Raw genomic sequence first — 15,094 nt, forward strand, 5'->3', positions numbered from 1 at the left:
CCCCAGTATGCCTGAAGGTGCATCTCCATCCCCATTGTTTAGCCCTGACACTGAGGTCCAGCGCCGAGGGCCTTCTGGCGGTTCCCTCACTGCAATAAGCAAAGCTACAGGGAACCAGGCAGAGGGCCTTCTTGGTAATGGCACCTGCCCTGTGGAACGCCCTTCCATCAGATGTCAAAGAGACAAACAGCTACCTGACATTTAGAAGGATCTGAAGGCAGTCCGGTTTAGGGAAGTTTTTAATGTGCGACATTTTAATGTATTTTTAATCTTTGTTGGAAGCTGCCCAGAGTGGCTGGGGAGGCCCAGCCAGATGGGCAAGGTACAAATAAATTATTATTATTATTATTATTATTATTATTATTATTATTATTATTATGTGTGTGTATCAATGACTAACAAAACATGCATTTTAAATTCCTATTGCAAATTGCTTCAGCATCTGCCGTCATCAGTTGCTCTGATAACAATGATGTAATTTCAAAGGTGGCAGTTATAGATCTTTGAGGACAGAATGCTCAGGAGACCTTCATTCTCTGAAACTAAGCAATCCTGGTGCTCTCCTTGTGTTGAAGCCATGCAGTGTTAATGTGTCTGGCATGAACATCTAAAGGTTCTCCCTTTCTGCTAACATTTTTGGATCTGTTGGCAGCTCCAGAGCAATTACTGCCAGGCTGCAGTTCTGAGAATTCAAATGTTTACCACCAGGCATATATTAGCCATATGTATGCTCCTAATAGTTAAATCTGTTTTTTTATTTTTAAGAGAGCTATTGTATGTCAGAAGAAAGCATGTTAAACTTACACCAGAAACCCATGGTTGTAAAAATCCTGCACTCTCTCTGCACAACTGGGAGTACCGCTCCACATGACCGTTTCCATTCACTTCAATAGAGGGACCACTCTCCTGCACATTTTTGGTGAGTATTAGTTGACTGCTATGTGAATGCTTTACGGTGATGGGTGTCCACAGGAGGGGGCAATGGTTAAATGCTTGAGCCAATGCTGTACTTGCCTCATGAGGTTGTTATGAGGAAGATTAAGCAAAAGACCCAATTCCAGAGAATACAGGCAATGTTTTCCAAATGCAACAATGATATACAGCAACTACGAACCCATGCTAACGATTTTCCAATCATGCTTTAGCTAAACATTCCTGAGGGGCTGTTCTGTTGTTCTCATTTATTTGTTTTACCCCATAATTGCCTTCCATCTTTGTCTGCTTAAGACAACGAGGAATAAAAAGGCACTCATAATTGAATTCAAGGAAGAAATGATACCATGCGGATTGATGCCAACCTTCCCCTGAGATAATAACATGGTGAACACAAGAATACAGCTGAAGGATCATGTATTTTATTATGAGAAGCATCATTCAAAGCAACTGGGAAATTAGTAAGAATCACCACATTTCAGTATACTAACATGGTGGTGCAGTTCTATGAGTTATGCATAATAGTAATTTTGTGAAGAACATTGCAGAATTACAAAGCCTTTAAGGAGTAACAGATAACTTAAATGTGTCTAAGTAAAGGAGAATGATATTGGCTTCACTTTAAGGAGAAAGTGAAGCTCTTTATGGATATGATTACCGGTAGTTGTTCTTGTGGTGCTGGAGGAGACTCTTGAGAGTCCCATGGACTGCAAGAAGATCAAACCTATCCATTCTGAAGGAAATCAGCCCTGAGTGCTCACTGGAAGGACAGATCCTGAAGCTGAGGCTCCAATACTTTGGCCACCTCATGAGAAGAGAAGACTCCCTGGAAAAGACCCTGATGTTGAGAAAGATGGAGGGCCTAAGGAGAAGGGGACGACAGAGGACGAGATGGTTGGATAGTGTTTCCGAAGCTACCAGCATGAGTTTGACCAAACTGTGGGAGGCAGTGGAAGACAGGAGTGCCTGGCGTGCTCTGGTCCATGGGGTCACAAAGAGTCGGACACGACTAAATGACTAAACAACAACAAAGTTGTTCTTGAACAAGGCATAGATTGAAGCATTTGTGTCTCACGGTACTGCATCAGTTATTACTGTTTAAGAGAAATGTTCAGCTGCACTTTAGTCCATCTTCACATGAAGAAGAAGAAGAATTCAAGTTATTTGGACAAATTGTAAACATTTCACAGAGATCTGAAAGTGTCTGTGTGAGAGCCTCAGCTGATTTGTAGGCTTGCCTGTATTAGGTCCTAATTTCCAGCAATTTTAGTTAAAGAATCTTGGGTAGCAATGTTGAAAAATGCATTTACTTGTGTTTCTGCTGCCAGTCAGACTTGACAGTACAGTGGTACCTCAGGTTACATACGCTTCATGTTACACACTCCACTAACCCAGAAATAGTGCTTCAGGTTATGAACTTTGCTTCAGGATGAGAACAGAAATCGTGCTCTGGTGGCGCGGCGGCAGCAGGAGGCCCCATTAGCTAAAGTGGTGCTTCAGGTTAAGAATACTTTCAGGTTAAGTATGGACCTCCGGAACGAATTAAGTACTTAACCCGAGGTGCCACTGTACTGAGGTGGATGGACCAGTGTTGTGACTTGGTTTCCAGTAGATTCATATGTTCATGAACCTCTGTGTAGGCTATATCACTGCAGGTGGGAGCTCATGGCACTGAATGCTCTACCCTTCAAAAAAATAATAATCCTACGTCCTGCTCAGCTGGCCACAGGGACACTGCAAGGAGTTGACAAACTGAGTGTTATCATTCCCCTGCAGGACTCACTTCACCATTGACCCCATTCAATAAATGCCATGTTTGCCTTTTCATGCTTCCTTGAGGGCTCAGAGATAGAAATCCCCTGCTTTGTTACACATCTCAGCTGACTCCATGATGGGAAACAGTGGACAGTGAGTTTTTCAGGATGGTAGTCTGGGCGAAGGGTCAGCATATTGCTCATGGTGCATGGATGAAATAAATGGGAGACCCCAAACAACTGAGTTGACACCTCAGTACCTCTACAGTTTCTGCTGATATACTGTGTCAAACAAAGGGAGAAACTTGTTAGGTTGATGAATGAGCAAACACTCGACCTAGGACCATCTGTCTACTTTGTACTTTACCACTAGGGAATAGTCCTACAGTAGGCCTCTTTAGTTTGGATATGGCTATATTGCTATTCTCTTTGGAGGTTGAAACACAGCATGAAGTAGAAGGTAGTGTTCCACAGGCCAAGCACCCAAGATGCAACAGACAATTCATTAGTCTACCTCCCATCTGCTGCTGTGGGGTTAAGGAGTGACTTTGCATAGTGAGAATTTAGGGCTTTTGACCTGCTGCTCATATTTCTATTTGACATCCTTGGCAAAAACACCCACTGACTTCCATCACAGCTATAAGGCAGCTTGTGGTGCTAGCCTGTGAGCTTTTTCTTGTGATATATGCCATCCTTATTCATCAAGCTGACATATTCTTCCTCCACACAGGGGGCACTAAACAGAGCATAGTTTAGTAGGAGCTTTGGATCCATAGCAGAATCTGAACCATGATTCTGGAAGCTCCATGAGATTTCCACACCTTCTTCTTACCTAATGGACGTGAAGCTTGATGTATGCTGTTCTTGTAATGGTAGTCCTTTGTACTCTGTCTGGAGTGTCAGCTATTTGCATGCTGTCTGTTTTTCTACTGCTAGGGGACATGAGCTCCTACCTGCAGAAGTCCCTGAGGTCTGTGGTTTGTCCATTGCTGTTTGCCTTCCTACCCATTCCACCGTGGTAGCCTGCACTGGAAAAGAGGCACCTTCTTGTACTGTACATTGCTTGTACTGCACATTGTATATACATGGAGGTTCATGACACAATGACAGTGCTATTCATTGATTGGTGTCTCCATACATGTCCAATATAGAAGGCATCACCAGCTGGTGTTGGTGTGTCTGTCAGGGTTGCTGTTGGCCCCTTGTTTCTATAACTGTTGTGGTGCTTCTGACTTCAATCATGATTCCATTATGCCAGGATTCCATTCAGAGCCATGGTTCCTGACATAGACTGTTGTTTATCTGTTGTTTAAAAATAAATTGTAACTTAGAAATAACAACAGTAGTCACTTACAAACAACCCAGTTCTCACAAAATATCCAACATTTTGGGAAAGCATATAATTAAGATTGTCTCCAAAACTTCAGCTAAACTATTTCAAGTAATTAATCACTTGTACTCATTTTTTTGTTATGTATTCAAAGTTTGATATACCTTTAAACAAGTTTTTTTATAGACTGTGAGCTTCCCTACTGTTGCAATTTCCCACATCTTCAGGAGCTATTCATCTTTGGCCAGTGAGCTATTTGCTGAGTGTTTTGAAAAAACAAGTCTAGCAATCAGATTACATATTACTTCCTGATTACTTTTTGATGCACATATAAACTAATATGTCGAGACTACTTTCTACACTTTTGAGATATCAAAGCTGTGAAGGTTGAACATTACTGAATAATCCAAGTGTCCAATTCAGAATGCCAAAGACTTTTCAAAATATAGCAACTGTAATTCCAATTTCTTTGGAGCTGTAACAACACCGAGGCTATGTTTTGTAGCATCTTTTGATCAAATCCCACTGGGACTTACTTTTGAGTAGACACATAAAGTATTGTGCTGTGATTCTCTTTTCAACAGTAGCAGCAATGAAGCCTGTGCAAAACAGTAAAATGATAAACATGGATCAGAGCCTAGGTCCACCATTGTTGTTCCTCACCGAAACCATTGAAAATCATTCCCACTCATTGATGTCCCTTCTAACCATTTATACAGATCTTAGTTGGGCTTTAGCTGTTCACATCCATCATTTGTAGTACGCTGCTGGGATCACAATCTGGGTCTACCTCTCCTGTCTTGGAAAGGATTTTACCATCACCCTCTGGACCTTTCTTGCTACCATGGAAAAACGAGACCCCACAACACACCACCTCTCTCTGTCTCACTCCAAATGTTTGTCTGAGAGCCTTTCACTTGTCTTGTTATTCCCTGCAGCTGGTTTCCTTACTTCACACCACTTCTGATACACAGACCTGTCACTTTCCACAAAACAGCTGGAGCTTTGGCGGTGAGGACTGCTGTTTCAAGTCTTTCATTACATGTAAAATCTGGCCAGTAGGAAATTGGCAGCACAAAGCTCTTTGGCAATGGTAATTTGACAGGGTTTCTATAATTCCTGGGGACCTCCCTGCTCAAGCTAGAGACCAGCTGGATCTTGATCATCCTGGTGGGTCTTGCCATAAATTGCTCCCTAAGAATACTTAGGAACTGTGCTGCCTGTCTATTGCTGATGCATGAACCTGCCTCCACATTTTGTGTTGTAATTTTCTTCAGAAAGAAAGAAAAGGAAGGAAGGAAGGAAGGAAGGAAGGAAGGAAGGAAGGAAGTGTCTGGGTAGCTGGGGGTATAACCCCCTTTCTGTACCCTATTTTCAGTTACCTGTATGAAAGTGCTGTCTGCAGCACGTCTCTAATCATTTCATAAGTTCATAGGTGAACCAGTCTCTAGTTTTGGGGTGGCAATATATCTCTTTCCTCTTTCCACTATTAAAAAGGAACTGCACTTAAGCTTAGTGGTCCAGTTCATATATGGGAGAAGCAAATCTTCCTTGCCATTACTCAGGACCGCATATGGCAAATATGCCTACACATCACATTTCCTATTCTAACCAGGTAAAGGTAAAGGGACCCCTGAGCATTAAGTCCAGTTGCGGATGACTCTGGGATTGCGGCACTCATCTTGCTTTACTGGCTGAGGGAGCCGGTGTTTGTCCACAGACAGCTTCCGGGTCATGTGGCCAGCATGACATAACCCGCTTCTGGGGAACCAGAGCAGCGCACGGAAACGCTGTTTACCTTCCCGCCGGAGCGGTACCTATTTATCTACTTGCACTTTGATGTGCTTTCAAACTGCTAGGTTGGCAGGAGCTGGGACCCAACAACGGGAGGTCGCCCCATCGCGGGGATTTGAACCACCGACCTTCTGATCAGCAAGCCCTAGGCTCAGTGGTTTAGACCACAGCGCCACCCACCAGAGGGTGGCCAATTTCCCAGGCTATGTTACAGTGTCAAGTATATTTCACAACACTATTAGCAATAAGTATGCTTCTGCTATGTTTCCCCCCAGTATCCATGCAGTGTTGAAGGCTGATTATTTAGCGACCATTATCACCGTGCATCATTTCTATGGCAAACAACATTAATCAAAGGAGAGACAGAAGAGGACAACTCCCACAGAGAGACACAGTTGGGCATCAAGGCTCTGAGTGCTAAAGATGTGTGGTGTGCATAGCTTAGAGAGGGCATCTCATATCTTTAATTATTGATTAAGAAAACTCGATTAACGAAAATAAGTCTAGGTAAAAAGAAGGTATGCCAGAAATATAACTATCTGCATGGGGGGGAGGGGTCTTTTTTAATTGGAAATGGCTGAGAATGTAAAACAAAAGGCTTAGCAGAAAGAAAGGTATTTGAAATCTGTGACAAATGTTGTTTTACAATCAAGACAGGATTGAGAATTGATCCATGGTTTCAACAAATCACATTCCTTTCACAACACAGCAGTCTTCAAGATGCATACAGAGCAGGCTTTAACAACCTGTGCTTTGGACTACAACTCCCATAAGCCCTAGCAGTAGAAGAAAAAGGTAAAGGTAAAGGACCCCTGGATGGTTAAGTCCAGTCAAAGGTGACTATGGGGTTGCAGCGCTCATCTTGCTTTCAGGCCAAGGGAGCCGGCGTATGTCCACAGACAGCTTTCCAGGTCATGTGGCCAGCATGATTAAACTGCTTCTGGCACAATGGAACACTGTGATGGAAACCAGAGTGCACAGAAATGCCATTTACCTTCCCGCCACATTGGTACCTATTTAACTACTTGCACAGGCATGCTTTCGAACTGCTAGGTTGGCAGGAGCTGGGACAGAGCAATGGGAGCTCACCCTGTCATGGGGATTCGAACCACCGACCTTCTGAAGGCAAGCTCAAGAGGTTCAGTGATTTAGGCCATAGCGCCACCCGCGTCCTAGCCCAGCAGTATTGCAGGTTTGTGAAGGGAAGGCTGACCTAAGAGATAGCATGTTTGAATATACCTCTCCCACAAAATCTCCCTGGATGGGTAAGCTTAGCACATCCGGAGCAAGGCTTCTCGTTGACTGGAGCTATGTAGGAATGATTAATGCTAAGATGCTATGTGTGCATCTGATGTAGTGATACTCCTGCACTTTGTAATTGCCTGCTTCAGTGGAAACCTGTGGTCTGCATCCAATAAGATTTTTCAGAGGCATTTTTAAAAGCATCCATCAGCTTTGAAAACCAAGAAAATAAAGGCAAGGGGAGGGCTTTGTGGCAATATATAGTCTCTGCCTATGCTTCAGCTTATTTGGGTCAGAGAGTTTTGGTGTGTTTTGTCAAACAAGCTCAGATATTACACAGCTCCCTTGTTCCCAAAGCTTTGAAGCATCCCTGGGTTTACCCATAGCTCTCTGAAGCCTTAGATCACCCATTGGGGGCTTTTGTATGGCTCAGTCTGAGCTGTGATTAATGTCCAAGACTTGTCCAAGAAACATGGACTTTTCTGAGGGGCAGTTAATAAAGCAGTGTGTTAAGGTTGCCAGCACTATAAGCTGGGACAGATCTTTTTATTATTACTTTGGGAGAGGGTTAAACTTTTTATTTCGGAGTTTTCTGAGAAAGCTCATGAATACCAAGCCAGAAATAAATTAAATGGGCGTGAGGGAGAGATGCAGCACTATGAGGATTCTACAAGGCGGCCTTCTCCAATGGGGGCTCAGATATTTATATTGTGGAATAAGTGACAACTGTGACTTACAAGTAATTGAATACTGCTCAAAGTTACACAGGTTTCTATAGAAGCTTTGGGTTTCATAAAGCAGAAAAATTAAGTGCCAACTGGGATGGGGAGGGGAATTCAGTTTGCATTCTAATGGAAACCTTTGTATTCTGAAACAATACGCAAACTGAAACCCAGCTTTCCTTCCAAAATTCACACTTCTGCAATTCTCCCAAAAATGTGTAAAAAATGTATGTCTCAAGGGAAAGTATGCATAAAAATGCATATATCTGTGAAACCGACACACAGCTTTTTATTGGGGAAGTTGATTGAAAAGGTAAATATTAAGCAAAATTGCATACCAAATTTCCTAAAAAATAATAATAATCAGTAAGTGATACATAAATATTGCAAACTGAACCTAAGAACTGAGGAAAAACAACAGCTGCCTGATTCCTCCATCCTTGTTTCCAGCACTGCTAAACTGGTCCGTACAACTGCACTAAGCTTAAAAGTATATGAAAGAGTGTGCTTCCTTCCACTATGCAGAGAACATGTAATGGGAAATTGGGTCCTCCCTTAAAGAGGGCATGTATTGCAGTGAGACCTGGAAACTGACACCCTGTGTTGTGGGTGGGTACGATTGGTCAGCCACAACACCCGATTGGTAGGTCCCTCGTAGCTAGGTGCAATCTGGCCAATGGGACGCAGTCCAAACGGTTCGAGGGACCTACTTATACCCATGCATGTGACCCAGAGCTTCCTCTTTCGGAGCGTGCATTTGGAACACCCACCCACCTCTCCCTACTTTTAGGGCTTTGTGTTTGACCTTGCTATGTCATCGTGTGTCATCTGTCATTGGGACAGGGGCATGGCAGGAATTTTCCCTGCTTGGCTGATTGGCTGTTGTCATTTGGGTTTCGCCTTCATAGCAAATCTTCACAACTCGTAAGGTTGTGGATAGGCTCTGGTTCAGATGATAGGGATGGGAGAATTCTCTTGCCATTCCTATGTGAAGGGTATTACGTTAAAGGAATCCAGGGACCTTCCGTTAAAGGAATCCAGGGACCTTGATGGTTTGGTCAACACTTGAGAGGGGGTTGTGCCCATGCCTGAGTTCAGGGGGACACTTGAGAGGGGGTTGTGCCCATGCCTGAGTTCATAGGGGCTGACCTATGCTGGAACCCTGGGTCAGTGCTGCCTGCAGAATGTAGGGAGCTAGTCGAAGCAGAGCCTATGCAACCATTCACTTTCTGTAATCAATAAAGTTGTGGCCTAAATTCTGCCAAAAACCAAAACCAAAATTTGAGTGAATTTATTTGGGGGGGGGGGGGGTTCTGGGTCTGAACACGCAAAAGCCTTTCACTGTTGATAGGTCAGGCAGAGGGAGAGAATCTTGTAAACCAGATCCCTGCATGACTGATCCCGATTTTACTGGGATATCACTGATGGACAGCAGCTGTCCTGGCTTCTTATGTCAATCTGTGATGTCCTGCTTCCTCAGGGTGCCCACCAAGGCCTGAAGGCCTGCCACAGTCACTGACGTGCTTCAGGAAGCTGGGCCACACTTCCAGAAGCACACTTTCTCTCCTCTCCCAATCTGAGCACTCAGCAAAGGCCTTTTGGAGATAGTGGGACTTCTGGTGGAGGCAGTGGGTGGGGGGATGAGTTGTGAGGTTGCATAGGGTAGTGGTGGCAGTGACAGACCTGAGCGGGTGGGGGGCAGCGGCATGGATTTCAGTTAGAATAAGTTGGAGGGTGTGGTGATCACACAAGGTCCCTGGACATTTAATGGTCTATTGATCCCTGTGCCACCACTGTGATCGCTTCCCCGCTGCCACCAACCAGTTACTCTCTGGTAAAACACTGAGTCCAGTCAGTTGTCAAAAGTGAACCAAACACCCCCCCCCCCAAGATTATTTTACAAACATTAACAAGTTTATGGTTTCTCAGATAATATTCCTGTCAGTATCTTAACTTTGGTTTCTTTACTGACCTATACCTTCCTAATACCTTCTGACTGATTTGCTCAACTGTTTGACTGACTCCTCTTAACAAATTCTCTCACTCTCTCTCACCAGACTAGCCCAACCAACAGACTCATCCTCTCTGTCTCTTCTAACTCCAGACTGTCTTCTCAACAACTCTAACTAACTAAACCTTATACACAGTTAACTCTGTGCTTAAACCTTATACACAGTTAACTCTGCCCCCTGGGTTCCCATTGGTTAGACATTTTATAATTAGTTAACCCTTTCCCTATGAACCCCGTTTGATGTCACACACATAGGAGGGCAAACGCCACGGAGGGTTTGCCCTTGATGGCATCTCTGTGCTGAAGGAGAGGGAAGTGATCCAGCTCATCTAGCATGCAAGAAAGTGACTACACTGTCAAATGTATGAAGCTGAAAAGCAAAAGGAAAGAAATAAAGGCACCAGTGAAATGAAGAAAAGGAGGGAGATGGAATCTGAAGTAAGTAAGCCTGGGGCAGGGGGACTGCATTTTGCTATGGTCAGTAAAACTTTGCGCACATTTGAGAATTAATATCCCCCCTTTCCCTCTTTTTAAATGTATGAAGGAGGTTGCAAGACTCTGAAATTCAACCACTCTTGTTATATATAGCAATAGCAGCAGAAAATATGATTAATAGGCGGCCTGGTTTCTGAGCAGTAGAAGAAAGGTAGAGTGCGAATGTAATGAAGAAGAAATGATACACATCACACAACCCAACACTCTAAAATGCTTCCAAACTCCAAACCATTCCGGATGCCCAAATTCAGAACACAGAGGGGAATTTCTCTGGTCAGCATGTTTAAACAGTGAATCAGACAGCCGAGGTTTTATTGATCTGGCATGGATTTTACCAAAAGGGGTCAAACCTGAAATACTGTAGGTTAAATATTGTGGGGGATGTTTCTCTTTTGTGAAAACATATTTCGCTTCAGGCAAAACTGGTAGCTCTACACTTTGTGTTTGAAAACACAGTTTGTGTGACACTAATAAAGGGAGACTATGACTCAGACACCTTATTTATGCTACAACATGCTAGAAATATAATTCAAAGAGTATCCTCACCTGGTAATAGCTATATATGTGCACTGAAGAATTTTGCGGTATTGTCTGAAAGAACAAATAAAGAGAAGACCCTGATACTTCGGGATTTTCTCCTCTCCCCACCCTCCCAAGCAGACAGTGGGTGACAATTCAATTTTGCCTCCACTTACCTTTACACAGGTGGCGCTGTGGGTTAAACCACTGAACCTAGGACTTGCTGATCAGAAAGTCAGCAGTTCGAATCCCTGCGACGGGGTGAGCTCCTGTTGCTCGGTCCCAGCTCCTGCCAACCTAGCAGTTCGAAAGCACGTCAAAGTGCAAGTAGATAAATAGGTACCACTCCGGCAGGAAGGTAGACGGCGTTTCCGTGCGCTGCTCTGGTTCGCCAGAAGCGGCTTAGTCATGCTGGCCACATGACCCGGAAGCTGTATGCCGGCTCCCTCGGCCAGTAAAGCGAGATGAGCACCGCAACCCCAGAGTCGGTCACGACTGGACTTAACTGTCAGGGGTCCCTTTACCTTTACCCTGTATGGAAGAAGAAGAAGAAGAGTTTGGATTTGATATCCTACTTTATCACTACCCTAGGGAGTCTCAAAGCGGCTAACATTCTCCTTTTCCTTCCTTCCCCACAACAAACACTCTGTGAGATGAGTGGGGCTGAGAGACTTCAAAGAAGTGTGACTGGCCCAAGGTCACTCAGCAGCTGCATGTGGAGGAGCAGAGATGCGAACCCGGTTCCCCAGGTTACGAGACTACCACTCTTAACCACTACACCAGTGACTTCTTTAGCATAGAATTGTAGATTTGGAATTAATATAAAATTGCATAGTTGGAAGGGACCACCAGGGTCATGTAGTCCAACTCTCTGCAACGCAAGAATCTTTTGCCCCAGGTGGGGCTCAAATCCACACTCAAAATAGTCAGTCTTGGCTTTTTATTTGCATTGAATGTTATTTAAGCTAAAGCTTTCGATTTATTGCCATCTGTCTTTGAAAGTTAATCCTACACTTTCAAATGTTATCAAAAAGGATCTCTGTTGTTGTTTTTTTTAAAAGACTGGAGTTCTGATTTTTTAATTTCATTTTTTTTTGCTCACTTTGACTCATCTCTTTGAACATAAAATTGCAAGGGTGAAGTAATCTAACAATTTTATATGCATTTTAAGCAAGTTGGTGGGGGAGTATCACAGTACTTTTGGAATACAGAATGTGAAACTTTTCTCATTTTATTTCCGTGGTTTTATTTTGAATTGTGTTTTAAGATGCTCTAAGTATTTCACATGTATTGGTTCTGTGTTAGCTTTGCATCAGGTTTCAAAGATAGGGCATTTTTAGCTGTACATTTTCCCCATCCTTCTTATTCTCATAGATCATAATGATCTTGCAACAGTTCAAAAAGATACTTAGCATACATTGCTGTTTACCCATATTTCTCAGATGTTTCAGAAATGGGAGACCTGGAATGGAATCAGCTGTTATGAAGGATCTGAAAATCAAATCCATGTGGCACAGATCTAAAATGCAGAGCAGATCACTATGGATGTCTGTCTTGCTAGTGTCTTCAAATCCTGAATGGAATTTGGATCTCATGTACTTTGCATCATCTTAACTTACAATGGGCTTGTTTTACAGCAGCTTCTTGTATTTACGATTTAACAGGATTGTTAAAATCTCCTTACCTTTGGAATACATGACAACTTTCATCAGAGCATCTAGAGGCATACAACTGCAACACACACACACACATTCTTATTACAAAATCTAAACTGTCAGTACAATAAATGTAGATATATTTTGGATGGACAAAACAATGGTGTGAATACAGTAGTCAAAAGCGAACTTTTAAAATTGCTTAAACTCAGCCAGTGAGCAGCCCAGGGGAGTGGGGCGGTGATGTCACACACCCCCCCCCCCGGGATGACACCCGGGGCAGACCACACTCACTGCACCCCCCTTCCTCTGCCAGTGAACTCATGACTTCCCTGAAATTTGGTTAGATCACCTCTCAACAGATTCTCCATTCCAAATTCCATTGGTTGCAAGATCACAATCAATACATAATCAGAATGAATTGTGTTTGTTTTTAGTGCCTTGGGTGGTACTATTATTGCCACTGTTATTATTATTGCCACTGTTATTTTATTTGCCACTTAATACCAAAATAGGATTCCATTTTGGTAACAGCACATCAGAGGCATCCCTTGCACCCCCATTAAGGAGCTGCATCTGCACACACACCAGAAATATATATATATATATATATATATATATATATATATATATATATATATAACAGAAATAGCCACATTAGAAATTACTACCTTTTACACGTCTCAAATACTTGAAGCATCTAGAGTGAAGGCAAGGCAAGGAGGAAGGGTGAGCAAATTTGCAAGCCTTTGTGCCACAGTGCTTGAAGGATGAGAAGCTTTTCCTATGTTTGATCTCTCAATAACAGTAGCATTGTGTCACCACACACATATGTATCAGACACTCCATAGTCTGATTTTTGCACCCCACTGGGCATGCACCCTTGCCGGGGACAAGATTCACCAACCCCTAGGGACGCCTCTGCACCACATGCTTCTAGATCTTCTTGTTTATCATTATTATTGGTTTTCCATCTGACAAGGCTTATCGCTGGCTATTCCACTGGTGATAGGTTGTTGTTTTTTTAAGTCCTTTATTAGAAAAGTTGCCATTGTATATAATTGACCTCCAATAGTAGCAAGGGTCAGTTCATTAGGGGAAACTGGTCACAAGTCTTCTATGAACATTCTGTTCTCATACTGCCCATTAGCAGTTGCTAATGTATATTAATGATTGAATGTGCATTAATGAGCCATTGATTTTTTTTAAAAAAAGAATTAAACAGCGCTCTTAAATTATATCAAGGGAAATGGCCTGTTAGTATGATGCAAATTAATGCTTACCACTTCCCCCCAAAGAGAGAAAAGAAAGTGGAACATTAAGACCAGGCTGTTTGGTATCTTTCAGAGCCGTACCCTGGCAAGAGGCACAGAAATAAAGAAAGAAAGAAAGAAAGAAGAAAGAAAGAAAGAAAGAAGGAAAGAAAGAAAGAAAGAAAGAGAGAGAGAGAGAGAGAGACATCAAAAGTGCAATGTCACCATCTCAACGTGCTATCAGCCTGAGCAGAAGCTAACTGCAGCTTTGATCATATTGCCGCCTCAGCCTTAAACTTAGTGCAGAATAAGGGAGAAGGGGATGATGCTGTCAGAAATTCCTTTTAATCTTTAAAAGAAGAAAGGAAAGAAACTGTAACTGCAGCAGTAGTAAATCAAAGTTAGACTCCCAGATAAGAACTGTTAGCTGATAGATTCAGAATTATTAAGTGAATTGTAAGATAGGATGGGGTGTTGTACATTTTCTTCATGTATATCAAACCGGCAGTGTAATGTTCTTAACATTAATATGTTTTTAAACCATGCAATAAGGTTCAATGGGGCATTCCATGGTATTTGAGCATAGGATAGCAGCCTTAATTATCTGTCTTTGTTTCTTGGTTCCTGTATGATAATAAATAAAACAAATAAATGTGATCCAAAAAGTTTAGTGGCACTCAAAATCACCCCTGAGCATTATTTCCTAAGAAATAAGTTTGACTGGTTTTAATGGAATTTACTTCCAAGTTAGCACACAGAGGTTAAACCAGTTGATTTCTATTGATTTTAACTGAACTCCGAACAATTTAGCATGGACGCTTCCAGTGGTTTGTTTGTTTTTTGTCAGCACAATAACCTCGTAATAAGGAAATGTAATCATCATGGTTCATTCTGCCTGTCTTAGACTTCCAAAAAGGAGAGTCATCCAAAGCCCTTAACCTGATCAGGCCAATATAAGCATGCATGCATTCGTCCATTTTGGCTCTCTAAAGGAGCAAGCCAACACAATGGAAGGTAGAAAAAGTTATATTGGTATGCCAAATCCAAACTCCATTCAGGAGTGGGGCTACAGCTGACTGAGCCAGTCAAAGCCTGGCAGAAGGTAAATAAGCCTTTAAATTGTTTGACTTACAGCACATCTTTTGAGCTCCAAGCCAACCAAGCCCTTCCCCCAAGTAAATAACTTCACACTGACACATATTTTTGGTTTAAGTTATTGGGTAAAATTTAGGCCACAACTTTACTGATTACAATAAAGTGAGTGGTATTGGCTTAGACATTGGCAACTGACTATGACTGACTCCTACCTCTCTGGCAGGTAGTCTGGAAGGGTAAACAAACGAGGGAGCCACATCAATGAAGACCAACCGAAGCTCACCCCGGGGT

At 42.7% G+C, this 15,094-nt stretch overlaps 1 long non-coding RNA gene across 1 annotated transcript; it reads left to right on the forward strand.

The window, feature by feature from the left end:
• Positions 1-434: 434 nt before the first annotated feature.
• LOC310843003 lies at positions 435-14,391 on the forward strand. The gene is made up of 2 exons (XR_014563442.1): positions 435-919; positions 13,803-14,391. It is a non-coding gene; the product is annotated as an uncharacterized lncRNA (long non-coding RNA).
• The last annotated feature ends 703 nt before the right edge of the window (positions 14,392-15,094 follow it).

Source organism: Podarcis gaigeae, assembly GCF_964106915.1.
Source record: "Podarcis gaigeae genome assembly, chromosome: 4".
Taxonomy (NCBI): domain Eukaryota; kingdom Metazoa; phylum Chordata; class Lepidosauria; order Squamata; family Lacertidae; genus Podarcis; species Podarcis gaigeae.